Below are 14,325 nucleotides of genomic sequence, written 5' to 3'. Positions count from 1 at the left end.
TTATTTTCTCTTGAAAAGGGAGGGAAGCCCCTGTCTTCTCTTTTGGTGTTCTTGGACTTTAAAATATGAAGAGCAAACTTTTTGCTGTTGTTGCATTTAAGGTATTCTTTACCATAAAAGCTGCTTTTAGGGATTGGGATGGGAAACGTTTCACTCTAATTTTTACCAAATTAAAAAAATCTTTTAAAAAAGAACATACAAATTTAATTTTACCTCTAAGGAGGGCTCTCTTAGTTTTCTTTGACGGTTGGTTTGATACAATTACCCCTGAAAAAAACAAAAAAACAACAACAAACAGAGAAATAAACATACATCCGTGATCTTTCTTCTGGAAAAATACCAATTCAACATTTTTGTAGGTAGGACCTTGAACTTCTACAGTAGAGTCCTCTGATATCCAGAATCCGACGATGTTATTTTCATTAAAATTGTTTGAAGTTTTAGGTGTGTTTGCTTCGTTTGCAAAAACTAGGCAAAAATGTTCTCAGACTCGTAGTTTCTAGTGGGTAGTACTAAACTCAATGAAATGTATAAATGTGGAATCAGTAGAAGATGGTAATTCGTCTGATGCATCTGGGCAGAATGATTCCCTACTTACTGATCAGTACCACTGACTGTTCAATACTTTTTGGTGAATCTTTATATAATTAATTTTTGCTAACTGAATCTCAGTCCTTACAAAATAGAGTCACTTGCCTTTTGTCAAACTTGTCTCTACATCTTAGATAGACTTGCCCTTTGCCGTCAAATTACAACTCAAATATAGAAAATCTCCTTGCACTTCCAAACTTATTCCTTTACACCAAACTACCTGTCTTTCTGTCACCTTTTCTCCTTTCCTAGGCACTACCAACACCAAATTCTTCAAATATAGACTTAAGTGCTACTTGTCCCTGTTTCAACCTGTGATTTCTCCCCAAGGGGAATGCATCGGTAGCTTTTTCATTTTTATTTTGGTCCTCGTTTTTGAACACATGTATTTCTATAAATATGCTTTAGCTTATTGAACATTTTCTCGGGTTTATAACTGAGGCGAAAACAAGTGATGTGAGGTGCAGCGTCCAGATAATAACTCCAAGAATACTAATGATATTCTATCCAAGTCTTAAGCAGACTGTCACTTCATTTTTATTGAGTTATTCTTTACTTCTTTGGCCTTTACGAATTCTATTTACTTACGTTCCTTAAGAATGAATCCAAACTGGTTCATTATTGGACCTATCAGTTTGTTAAAATAATCTTTTTTCTTTCTCGATTCCTCTGACCAAGTTTCTGCTGGTGGAGCTTTTGGTTCATTTTTCCTTTTCAATGAACTTTTCCTTTTCTAAAAAAGATTTTGCGACTCTTTTCTTGTGTTGCTATTTGGATTTCATTAGGACCCCCACCCCCACTCTTTCTCCTCTTTACTATCTTTAACATTTTCTTATATGATTTCCTAAGTTCCCTTGAAAAATTCAACATCATCCTTCATCACTACCCTAGTCACAGTCTGCTTTGTCTGACCTGGCGACAAAACTTATTGTTTTGTCTGATCTAATGAGAAAAACTCTTGAGTGAGAAATTTCTCAGGTGAATTAAAAAAAAAAAAAAAAAAAAAAAAAAAAAAAAAAAAACAAAAAAAAAAAAAAAAAAAAAAAAACATGGCATATCTTTTTTGCTGAGATTGAAGAACAAATTGAAAAAAAATGAATAAAGAATTGTCCTACTACTAAGAAATTGCCACGGTGCTAAGTCTTCTTAGAGCGACACGCTTGCAATCACATCTCATTCGACCAAAAAGGGTCCTTTGCTGGCCATAATAATAACACTATTTGCTATTAACCATTGCAAACTTTAAAAGCAAGTTAGATACATAATCTAATTCTCAAGTCTCAGTAATTGCCCTAAGTTGATAGACTAAAATAGGTCTGTTCCTGGCCTTTCATTTCTTGATGAAATCATTCCTTGTTATCTTCCAATTGCACTACATAGAAGCAATTATGCAAGTGACGAATTTACTGCCTCAGCAACTCCATGCTGTTGCCGTCAACTTGCTTATTTCTCGATTGCGCACCCTGATTCAGGCCACAAGGAGCAAACTCACCAACCTACATTCAGATACTTCATTTGTATTGCTTTTCAAGAAGGCTTAAGAGTTTGCAACAGAACTCGAAATTGAAGTACCTGCTGTGAATTGACCCGTGACTAGACCTTCCTCTGTTGGTCAGAAAGGATGACCTTGAAAAACTCAAAAGATCACCAAGCATCGGAAACAATTTGTGACAACTTTGACGTTAGGAAAGAATTTAATAAATCTGGAAATTGGACAACTACTTTGGTGGATGAAAAGAAATTGCGAGTGCTGAATGCGCTCAAAGCCTTGGATCCAAGCTCAACCAAGTTTATGGACAGAGCTGCTCAAGCTTTTCTCTTCTCTTTACGGTGAGCTGGATATCGACAGCTTTCTTCTCGAATCTCAAGCTGGTATTGCCAAGCATTTCTTGCCCAATGAGGAGAAAAAGCCGGAAAACCTCCTAGATATTATCAACCATCTTCAGGCATTACCAGTGGATTACTTAGACGTAATTAAAGTACTTCGTATTGCTACCACATTTCCTGAGGCAATAGCTAAGCAATGAGTGTTTGTTTTCTAGCCTAGAAATAGTGAAAACTACTTGCAGTGTACAACAGGAGATAATCACCTCATTCACCTCCTTTTGATATTTGCAGAGAAGGATTTAGTAAAAATTTGGACCACAACCAGCTTGTTGATGATTTTGCAAAGATAAAAGCTCAGCGGTTCCCCTTGTTACCTTGAATGCTGTTACATTTTTTTTTCTTGTTATGTTTTTTCTTTTTATAAATATATATTTGATCTGGAAGATTTCTGCTGAAGGGACACTGAAATTTTTGTTACTACCATCAGCATAACAATGAAGGTTACTTTCACCAACGTATCGTTTACTTAAATAAAAAAGTTTCTTGCTGAGGAATGCCAGCCTGTAGTCTGGTTGAATTTTCCACTTTCAGTTTAATCACTTAACCTCGTTGATTGTATTCTTTGTTGTTATAATTAATCTTAGAGGTCAGTGTGGCTGAGTTCCACATTTGGTTACAGTACATTTCCAAGCAACACATGGGTGCTGAAAATGCATTTTTACTTAGAATATTTGATCAATGTGCTGCCGAAACCCGGATTTTTCTTACGCAGCACAAAGTGAATCGGGGGGGGGGGGGGGTGCAGATGGAGTTCATGCCCACCCCAAGATTTGGCCCAAATGGCGCCTCTGCTCCCATACCTCCTATATTTCTCACATAATTCTTCTTGCCAGAAGGGGTAAGGTTAGGTTAATATATATATTAATATGCATATTATATATTAATATATATATATATATATATATATATATATATATATATATATATATATATATATATATATATATATATATATATATATATATATATATATTTATGAACTATTCAGGTAGCTAAAAAATAAATTTACCTGTACAGTCAGAATTGCGTTCTGAATCCAAGTTAACATGTATTTGCGTCGCAAATGAAATTTATCCCCACCTCCATATAGCGTATACCAATGCAGGGTATATATTTGCGCATTAGGGAGGGGCTGGTGAGGGTAAAACTCAAATTTATTTCTTATGTCAGAATTGCACCCTGAATCCAAATTTAACATTCATTTGCATCAGAAATGAACTTTACCCCTACCTCCCTAATGTGCAAATTTGTACCCTGAATTGGTATATATATATAGGGTTGGGGTAAAGTTTATTTGTGACACAAATGAATGGTTAAATTTGGATTCAGGATGCAATTCTGACTACGGAGTCTGAATACCAGAAGCTTTACCCTATGAACGTACCAAGGGTTGAAGCAATAAATATGAAATACTTACATCATAACAATCTTAATTTTCCATTTTCGCCAAAGCCAAAACCTTTCAAAAGACCTTTTACTGGGAAATGATGAATAAATACTGACCTCCCAGGAGAAGTGGCCCTGTTTATTTTCAGGAAGAGAAAAAAGGTGAAATGTTGCAGAATATCATGAGTTTCAATGAGATTCTTAATTGAAACTCTGATCAGATAAGAATCTACTAGGAGATAACAGGACTGGTTTGTCTGATGATAATTATTTGAACTAACTGTCGATTGCTAATTTTGCTAAAGACGTTTATCAACCTGGCAATCAATTTTCAAAGTCACGATTATTTACAAGCAATGGTTCCGAATGGGGATGGGGGGAAAATTCGCCCCGGTTGCTGAAGTTTAGCTCCCTCGAAAAAAGGCCCTCCGAAAATACCACCCCCACGCGTCTAGTTGGTCTCCAATTGCTTTGGACTGAAAAAAACTAAAACTACCGATTTCTGATCTAATGAACACGCTCCGAAGTTCCTTTGACCATTAGGTGGAGGTTGGGAGGAGGAACCCTCCTATACGATATAAATTCTGCTCTTTTTGGGTATAATCTTTATCTTTACTTTCATAATTACAGCATAGACCAAAAATATTCCGAGAAAGCATAAGGGAGCAGATATAAATTTCATATTTTACATATATTTTTAAAAGTTTCTTTTGCACCCCTCCCCCAACAAAATTTTGGTGAAGATCCTAGGATTTATGCATCAATTTCTACCTCACCCTTCAATCATCTCTCACTTAGAACTAATTGTGTATTTATCTGGTGGCTGAATGAGAGCTGGGATGTTTTGACATTAAAATGCACCCTTTGAGGTATTTCCCTCCCTTCCAAACTATAAAACAATCAGAGGGCCGTATTGTAGAAGTTTAAGTGCCTTTTTAAGTTTTGTAATTTGTCCATTGCTTACAGATAGTATTTATTATTGGGAAACATACGGACATTTTTACTTTTTTTTTTGGACCTCAGTTGGTCCAAGACATGTTTTACATTAGGGCATAGTTCTTATATGTCTATGGTTTATTTTGGCCCAAGAAGTTACAGCTATAAGCTTCAAACTGATAAAGGACTCCTTTTTAACGCTCCATATCCTGGCCCTACCCCCACACCCCCCAAAAATGTGTCCCCTTGTCGGAAGGAATTTCAACTAAAACTATGAGCCAATCGGAAACAAAAACTTTTTAGCCCATTTTTAGTGGGCTGGTACTCCTGTTCTATTTTGTGTACAGTATGGTCCCTCTTTAGCTCAAAAACTTTAGCTTGTAAGCTTAAGTCGTTTGAAACGTTTGTTTAGCTTTAAAAACTTTAAAAAAGCTATAAAAAATATGCCTTTTTTGAGAATGACGCAAAACAGAATAGCTTAGACACGTGTCTCGTGCCAAGATGTGTCATTGAAGTAGGCCTTTCAGCCTCCCTCGTCAAAACCTAGTTATATTCGTTTTCCCAACCCAATCCATTAGTCAGGGTTTGTCGAAGCTAGATTCTTGGAATCGGGAGTGCTACCATTCTCTCCTCCCTCTCTAATCTTCTTGTTCTTCAAATTAACATAAAAAAAGTAAGTTTTTTTTTCAAATGAAAGTAAGTAGCAGCATTAAAACTTATAACGAACAGAAATTATTACGTATATGAGGGGATGCGCCCCCTCGTCAATACCTCGCTCTTTACGCTAAAGTTCGAAATTTTATTCGAATTCTTTAAGAATGACCCCAGAATCGTAAAGGCCGGTTAATTAGAACAATAGCTCTTTTGAAAGATTAAATAAAAAAAAACTAATTTCTTTAGCTGAAAGTAAGGAGCGACATTAAAACTTAAAACGAACAGAAAATACTCCGTATATGAAATGAGTTGTCCCCTCCGCAATCCCTCGCTCTTTACACTAAAGCTTTTAATTTTTTTAAAAAGTAGAACAGTGGCAAAGAGTCAAACTTTAGCGTAAAGAGCGAGGGATTGCGGAGGGGACAACTCTTTTGTCCCCTCTTTTGCCGACTCTTTTGCCGGGTCGCTCCTTACTACATTTCGTTACCACGAACTGTTTGAAATAGAAAAAAAATTACCATAAAGAACGAGGTATTGACGAGGGGGCGCACCACTTCATATAAATAATAATTTTGCTTGTTTTAAGTTTGAATATTGCTCCTTACTTTCAGTCGAAAAAACTTGTTTTTTTATATAATTGTTGGTCTTTTTTAAATAAGGCTGGGAATGCAGCACCCCTTCATAGAAAATTTTCTTCCCACGTGAAAAACTCCTCCATGGAAAGATCCTACCACGTAACCCTCTCCCCCCAAACCCCCCACCAGAAAAATCCACTTGAAAACGTCTGTATGTTCCCCAATAACCAATACTATATGCAAACAATGGGCAAAGTTCATAACTTGCAGATATTCCTCCGGGGACTTTGGGGGATTAAGTCGTCCCCAAAGACATCGTTACTAGATTATGCTGAACAAAATGGCTTTCTCAAAATTGTTATCCTTTGACTTTGGGGAAAAGTGAGTGTTGGCATGGTTCTAGTTACCCTCCATTTTTTGTTCATTTAAAAGGGCACTAGAACTTTTAATTTCCGTTTGAGCAAGCCCTCTCGCAACATTCTAGGACCACTGGGTCGATAAGATCACCCCTGGAAAAAAAATAAATAAACACGCATCCGTGATCTTTCTTCTGGTAAAAAGTTCAAAATTCCCGCTTGAGCTTGAAACCTCTACGGCAGGGTTCTCTAATATGCTGAATCTGATAGCGTGTTTTTCATGAATATTTTGTTATTTTTAAGGGGTGTTTCCCTTTTTTGAAAGGTAGGGCAAATTTTCTCAGGTTTGTAACTTTTGATGAAACTTATATATCTAGAAGGAGCATTAAAATCCAATTTTTCTGATGTATCTATTGGTATCAAAATTCGTATTTTAGAGTTTCAGTCACTATTGAGTAGGGTCGCTCCTTACTTACAGTTTGTTTCCATGGAATGTTTGATTGTAGCGCTTATAAGTAAGGTCTATAGCTAGCTACTCTACGGACTCTGACACTGACTCAGAATAGCAAGACTCTGAGCATAGGGGAAACTCAGTCCTTCAGAATAGTAACTTAAAGGCGAAAGCCTTTCCCTTATGAGGGATAAAACTATAGTCTTCTAACCTGAAACTGAAAGCCTAGCTGCTTCACCGGTGATGTGTTTGAAGCGATTGAAATTATTTCATGAGGTAGACTGCCTTTATTTATATGATGAAGTCATAACCAATTGAATCAAATGGGGATAATTTTAGAGGACAAGTGGTAGAAAAAAACAGCACTAAGAATCAGCCGTTTCTAGCAGTGCTGAAATTTTGGTACTATGAGATTTTTCTTCACTGTTACCAATTGTTATTTATTAACGATAACTTTTTTTCCTTGCGATAATAAGTCGAAAAAAAGCTTTTTCTACTGAAAGTAAGCAGCATCATTAAAGCTTAAAAGAAATAAAAAGTATTCCATGTATGAGGGGGCTGTCCCTTTCTCAACCTTGATAAAAATATCTCTCGTTCAAATTCGACGGTCCTTGTGCTTGAGCATTCTTTTTTTAAGGAATCGTGACAAAAAGTCAGATTTTAGTGTAAAGAGTGAGGGTTGAGGAAGAGAGAGCCCCCCTTATATAAGGAATAATTTTTGTTCGTTTTAAGGCCTGCAAATCCCTCTTCTTTATAAAATTTCCCCTAGAAAATACCTCCCCAAAAATTTTCTCGCCAGGAAAGATTCTCCGTGTGGAAAATATCCCAGACCCCCCCCCAAAAAAAAATAAATTCCATGCATTCATAATGGATGCTGTAAGTAAACAAAGCAAATTGCATAACTTCAGCCCTTTTCACAGTGGCTGGGGGTCATATCAACCCCAGAGGTATAGTTCTTGGACCTTTCAGCTATGCTGATTCGACCGGCTATCTCAAAATTTGATGGATAGTCTTTTGGGGAAAAAGAGAATTAGAAAGGGGGCTAGTTACCCTACAGTCCTTTTGGTCATGCATAAATGGTCCTTGAACTTTTGGTTTCCTTTCAAATTAGCCCTCTCCCGATATTTTAAGACTCATAGTTCGATACAATCGCCCTTGGAAAAAATACGTGTCCGTAACCGTTATTCTTGCAGAAATTGTAAATTCTACGTTTTTGTATATGGACCTTACAAATTCTACAAAAGGATTCTTTGATTGCTGAATCTAATGATACGACTTTCAGTAAGATCACTTAAAGTTTTGGGGGTGTTTCCCCTCTTTTAAAAATCACTCAAATTTCCTGAGGGTCTTAACATTTAATGGGAAACCTTAAACATAATGAATTTTACACATTTGGAACCAGCATCAATCAGAGGCACCATTTGGGGGAGGGGGGTCAGGGGTGGGCAAATTCCCACCCCAGATTTTTCAGGGGGGTCCAAGCTTCCACCACAAATCACTTAACTTCGTTGATTATGATCTTTGATGTTATAATTAATCTTAGAGGTCATTGTGGCTGAGTTCCACATTGGGTTACAGTACATTTTAATGCAACACACGGGTGCTGAAAATGAGTTTTTACTTAGAATATTCGATCGATGTGCTACCAAAACTCTCATTTTTTCTTACGTAAAAGTTGGGGGGGAATAGAGTTCATGCCCATCCCAAAAATTGGCCCAAATGGCGCCTCTGGCATTAATAGCCAATTCTTTTGATGTAGGCTATCAATCATTATCCAGATTACATTTTTTTAAGTTTTGGTTAGTGAACAAGCCATTCCTTAATCCCCTTTCATTACCAGGGGGGCTTGCCTCCCCCTCCCTTGGAACAAAGACTCGGATACCCTCTCCTTGCTAAGCTCGAAATGACTGAAGTACATCGTCAGCACTCTGTTCCGAGAAGGAGCCAACCCATTTCAAGGTGGGAAGGGTAAAGAACAAAAATTCCTAGAAGTCGCATAATCGGTTTTTTCTTGCTTGATGGAGAGGGGTCATAAAGAGTAAATCTTTTCCTATTTACACCATTGTAAGATACATTCGGGATTTACGAAAGTAGTAATCAATAATGGAAAATACCTTTAATTTGTTAATCTAGTTATAACAAATATTCTACTGTGCATTCCACACCATTGCACTCATAGAAATACGTTTCCTTCCAAATCCACAAACTCTTAAAAAAAGCCCATGGACAATTCTTTATCTAATCTCACTAGAAAACTTTTTGTTTGAAACTGGCATCATTTTATTAAAGCAATGTCAATAAAGTAAATGAATAACAATATTAAAACAAACCAGGGGACAAGTTTTAATTTTGTATTCTTTGGCAGTAGTTCTGGCGTAGACTCAGCTGAAAGACTATGCGATGACTAATTAGGGTCATCAAAATTCAATACTACAACTAACAACTCATTGCAGCATCAAGCCACCTGAAGCCAACACAGCTACGCACGCTCCTCCCCCATCCTAATTTATTTAAAGTCTCCCTCTTTACACCCTCCCAGGAAGTTCCCATTTATCTTAAATCTTTCTTTATGACATCCTCCCACCCCAATCGCCAAAGACCTGCTATCCCTTTAGCCCTACACGTTTGGACGAAAAGGATAATCTTCGGCACACTATCATTCTTCATCCGCAAAACGTGCTTCATCTGCAGAATTAACTATTACAGGAAAAATAAGAAATATCGTAAACTAGCCTAGTAAAAGTGGGAATTTATGGGAACTGTAAAATGATACAATATTTTTTTCTTTCTTTTTCTTTTAAGCCCAATTCATATCTTTGGCCTGTGTTACGAACACTTGTTACTTTAGGTTTTAATCGAAACCTATTCCACCATGCTATAAATTCGATCATTTAATTGTGCCTAGTTTCTGCTATGATTTGCTCCAGCGTCACACTGATAAATTCAATTTACCCAATTCCCCACACCTTCTTAGCACCGACATTGGGTAGAGATACAACACGCAATGTTAGACAGATTTGTCACAGAAATAAAAAAATGAATAGAGGCCAGATTCACGCTTTTTTGCTATTTATTATATTTTTAAACCACAAAAAAACGTAAACGAACAGAAATTATTCTGTATATGAAAGGGTTTGTCCCCTCCTAAATGCCTGGCTCTTTACGCTAAAGTTTGACTCTTTCTCACAACTCCAATTTTTAAAACAATAAAAAACTTCAGCGTAAAGAGCGAGGCATTGAGGAGGGGACAACCCCTTTCATATACGGAATAATTTCTGTTCGTTTTAAGTTTTAATGTCCCTCCTTACTTGCAGTTCAAAAAACTTGTTTTTTTATTTAATTTCTGAATGTTTTTGAATTAATGTATGTTTTGATTTTGGCTCACCGCACATGAATAATTAAAATGAAATTTGCATATTAATTTTTTTTCGGCTAAATGGCATTTTCATAGTTTTGATCGGACAATTTTGATTTAAGAGAAAGGGGTGGGAGAGGAGGCCTAGTGCCCTCCAATTTTTGGTTACTTAAAAAGGCAACTAGAACTTTCTATTTCTTACGAATGCTTTTATTAGTAATAAATATACGTAACTTACGTAGCGAACTTCTATATTTGTATATTTTTATTACGTATATGAGAGGGTTCGCCCCCTCGTCAATGCCTCGCTCTTTACACTAAAGCTTGAATTTTGTCCCAATTCTTTAAGAATGACCCCTGAATCACGAAGACCGCAGAATAAATAATCGAAATTACTAAAAACACCTTAGCGTAAGGAGCAATATATTGTGAAGGAGATGAACCACCTTATTTATGTAATAATTTCTGTGTTTTTTAGGTTTTAATGCTGCTCCTTACTTCCAGCTGAAGATTTCTTTTTATTTATTTTCTCATTGTTTTTTTTTTTTAAATAATGGTAGAAAATCCTGCAGCCCCTTCATGAAACCTCTCTTCCCTCATGATAAATCCCTCCATGGAAAGATCCTCCCACGTAGCCTCCTTTCTCAACCCAACTCCCCCCACAACACGAAAAAGTCCTCCTGAAAACGTCTGTACACTTTCCAATAACCCTTACTATATGTAAACAATGGTCAAAGTCTGTAACTTGCAGCCCCTCCCCCGGGGACTGTGGGGGATTAAGGCGTCCCAAAAGACATAATTATTAGGTTTTTCGACTATGTTGAGCAAAATTACTATCTCATAATTTTGATCTGGAGTGAATTTAGGAAAAAATGAGCGTGAGAGGGGGCCTAAGTGCCCTCTAATTTTTCGGTACCTTAAAAAGATCACTAGAACTTTCAATTTCTGTTAGAATGAGCCCCTATTAAGACAAAGTAGGACCACTGTGTCGAGACGATAACCCCTGAGGAAAAAAACATGCATCCGTGATCTGTCTTCTGGCAAAGAAATACAAAATTCCACATTTTTGTAGATATGCGCTTGAAACTTTTACAATACAGTTCTCTGATACGCTGAATTTGATGGTGTGATCTTCTATGAGATTCAATGACTTTTAGGGGGTGTTTCCCACTATTTATTAAAATAAGGCACATTTTCTCAGGCTCGTAAGTTTTGATAGGTAAGACTAAACTTGATGAAACTTATATATTTAAAATTAACATAAAAATGTAATTCTTTTGATGTAACTATTAGTATTAAAATTCCATTTTTTTTGGAGTTTCGGTTACTATTGAGTTCCGGGTAGCTCTTTACTACAGTTCGTTACCACGAACTGTTTGATTTTTCAATATTCTGTACATTAATATTGAGTAAACTAGAATTCTAAACTAGCAAATTCTAAACTAGAATTTTACCGTATTTTGAAGCATCTACCACTACTATTCCACCCTCTAGAGGGCACTGACCTTTCCTGACCTTTGAAAATCTTTGTGTTATAGAAGTGAAAACTTGCAAAATAGATCTTCTGTTTAAATGAAGTGCAAGAAAAGTATTTTAGCTTCACAGCTCACAGTATTTTCATAGTATTAGCTTCACAGAATTTTGCTCAAACCCAATTTATGACGTTTCAAAGCCAAATTTAGCCAAAGCTTTGCAGCTTTGCTCAAACCCAATTTATGACGTTTCAAAGATCTGCAAATGTATTTTCTAAATTAAAAAAAAACATTGATATGGCTTAAAAATCTATTCAAATAACATGAATTGTATTTTCAAAATTAAAACCAGAGAAAAAGAAACTGAAAAACTTCAATAGGCATAGACCTGTCGTGCAGGTGAATTTCAGGGCCCTCTAGAGGGAGAAGGAGTAAAGGTAGGCACTTTAAAATACCTACCTGGGATATGCTTTAGCCTGTGGACCCATCCCCGAAAGTTTCATTTTCCTAACCTAAACCCTTTCCGAGATAGCAGGTCACAGAATCGTGGTCATCAAAGGTCACGACCCTCTAATGGGAGAGGGAATGGAGGTAAGTACTGTAAAATACCTCCCGGGATATACTTCAGCCTGTAAAACCCATTCCTGAAAGTTTCATTTTCCTAACCTAACCCTTTCCGAGATAGCAAGAAGTCACTAAACTGGAATTTTACCCAAAATACCTTGCCAGAGCATACTTTAGTCCATTGATCCTTCCCTGAGAGTTCTATTTTCCTTTGTTGGCCTCAAATAGTCCAAAACTTCGTAAAATATGAGTAAACCACCCGATATTGGGGAAAATGGAGTTTTATTCAAATTTCAACTCTCCCTCTCAGGAACGTCCTTTGTCCTTATCACTTTTCCTCCTTAAAGACAAATTTGAACACGTTTTTGGGGCTTCGACGGTCGAAATATTTTTTAATGATAACAAAATCTCACCTTTAACTTGCTAATCCTATCCCTATTTGATATTTCACACAGCCAACCTCACATAAACTTATTTCTTTATTTTCCATAAAACTGCTTGAAAAATTCAAACATGGTTCCTTATCAAATCGAATCTAAACACCTTTTTTACATCCTTTTGTATAAAACTGGAACCGTTGAATAGCAAGCAGATAGTCAGCCGCAGTTAACAATCGTGGATGTGACTATGAATTAATTTGAAAAGGACCTGACTGTTATTTATTCATATATATCAAACCCAATTCACTAAAAAAACCCATGTGGCTGCATAAATTTAAACCCTGGATAAATATATATCAAACTGTGAGATAAAACTGTTTTTTCTTATAATTTACATTATTCCTATTCTTGTTGTACCCTAGGTGTTAATTTAAGGGACCTACCACAGTGTTGGACTTTATATATTTGAACTTCTATTGTTGTTGTTGTTGTTTGGAGTTTGACGCGTTCGACCAATAGGTCATATGCGTTCGAATCACTCAGTTGTTCTGTGCCTTCTATAATCACTAGCTTGCTTGGGTGTCACTTCAGTCAGTATTCACTGAGCCAGAACAGTATCACTTGACTTGCTAATGGAGGGGGGTTATCTGCAGTAACTGCCTGTTCATTCCCTTTAATTTTTTTTTCTTTTTTTTACCTGTTTAATGGGATTTTTAGATTTTCCCTATTTATCATTTTAGATATATTTTATCGACATTTGGCTGTATTGATATTGGACTTCTAGGTCAATTGATCTGTTTTCTTCTTCTTCTTCCTATTCAGCACACGGGCTTTTCAGTCGATACTATTTAGCCCTTTTCCTTTTGGCTCACTCTGTGGGATCGACAGAGCTATGGAGCTGGTTTGTCTTATATGATTTTTATCTGCTCAGATTTCTTGAAGTATATCTTTTGATACCAGCAGTTGAATTATAAGAGAATATATATTGAGCTCTGTGCTCTGCGAGAAAGTACGGTCAGCGAGACTCTTGGCTGTTAGTGGAATTTTGTGGTGTTTGAAGCATTCTAACATTTTACATCGCAGGGTATACTGTGCAGACGTCAGCATATTATATTCAAATAGGCAATGATCTATTGTTTCATTCTTAAGATTACATAACCTGTAAAGGGGGGACGAGGGAACTTCGCCACTTGAATTAGGGATCTGATATGAAAATGCCTGAAAATTTATCCCATTTGAACCTGACCGAATTCTATGATAAATCTTGGAAAGGTGCTTTGGAAATTTGGAAACGGTTTTCACAAGCAACATTATTTAGCTCGGCAAATTTTTTCTGAATAAAAGAAATGGGAGTAAGTTCTTTGGTAAACTTTGAGAATTCAGTCTTTACTATGGGGATTGACCAACTCCAAAGGGGGTTAGGGGGAATGTGGGTGCAATAGATTTTACTGGGACTGGGAACTTCTTCTGGATATTTGCATATTCATTTGCAACGCCTCTAAACATAGATGAATTTCTTAACCAGTTATGCAGGGTATGAGAATCATTGACTTCAATTTTTGTAAGGTAATTAATTAGTAAAGATCTTCTTCTGTCATTTAATGGTGATAGTCCACTCTCAGTAAGTACAAACTTAGTTTTTGTTGGTTTCCTAAGACCAAATATAAGACGAATTATATCATTTTGCGTCGTTTCGATCTTTTGCATGTGGGTCTTAG

General features: G+C 36.5%; 1 protein-coding gene across 1 annotated transcript in view; it reads right to left on the bottom strand.

Moving 5' to 3' along the window:
• LOC136031184 (uncharacterized) overlaps positions 1-9,190 on the bottom strand; it is a 39,338-nt gene extending 30,148 nt beyond the window's left edge. The window contains exon 1 of the mRNA XM_065710541.1: positions 8,951-9,190. The gene's annotated coding sequence lies outside the window, so the exon portion shown is untranslated. The remainder of the gene's footprint in view (positions 1-8,950) is intronic.
• Positions 9,191-14,325: the final 5,135 nt, after the last annotated feature.

This window comes from Artemia franciscana, chromosome 9 (assembly GCF_032884065.1).
Source record: "Artemia franciscana chromosome 9, ASM3288406v1, whole genome shotgun sequence".
Classification (NCBI taxonomy): Eukaryota; Metazoa; Arthropoda; class Branchiopoda; order Anostraca; family Artemiidae; genus Artemia; species Artemia franciscana.
The sequence above is the reverse complement of the archived record's forward strand: the minus strand, read 5'-3'. Positions and strand labels throughout refer to the sequence as shown.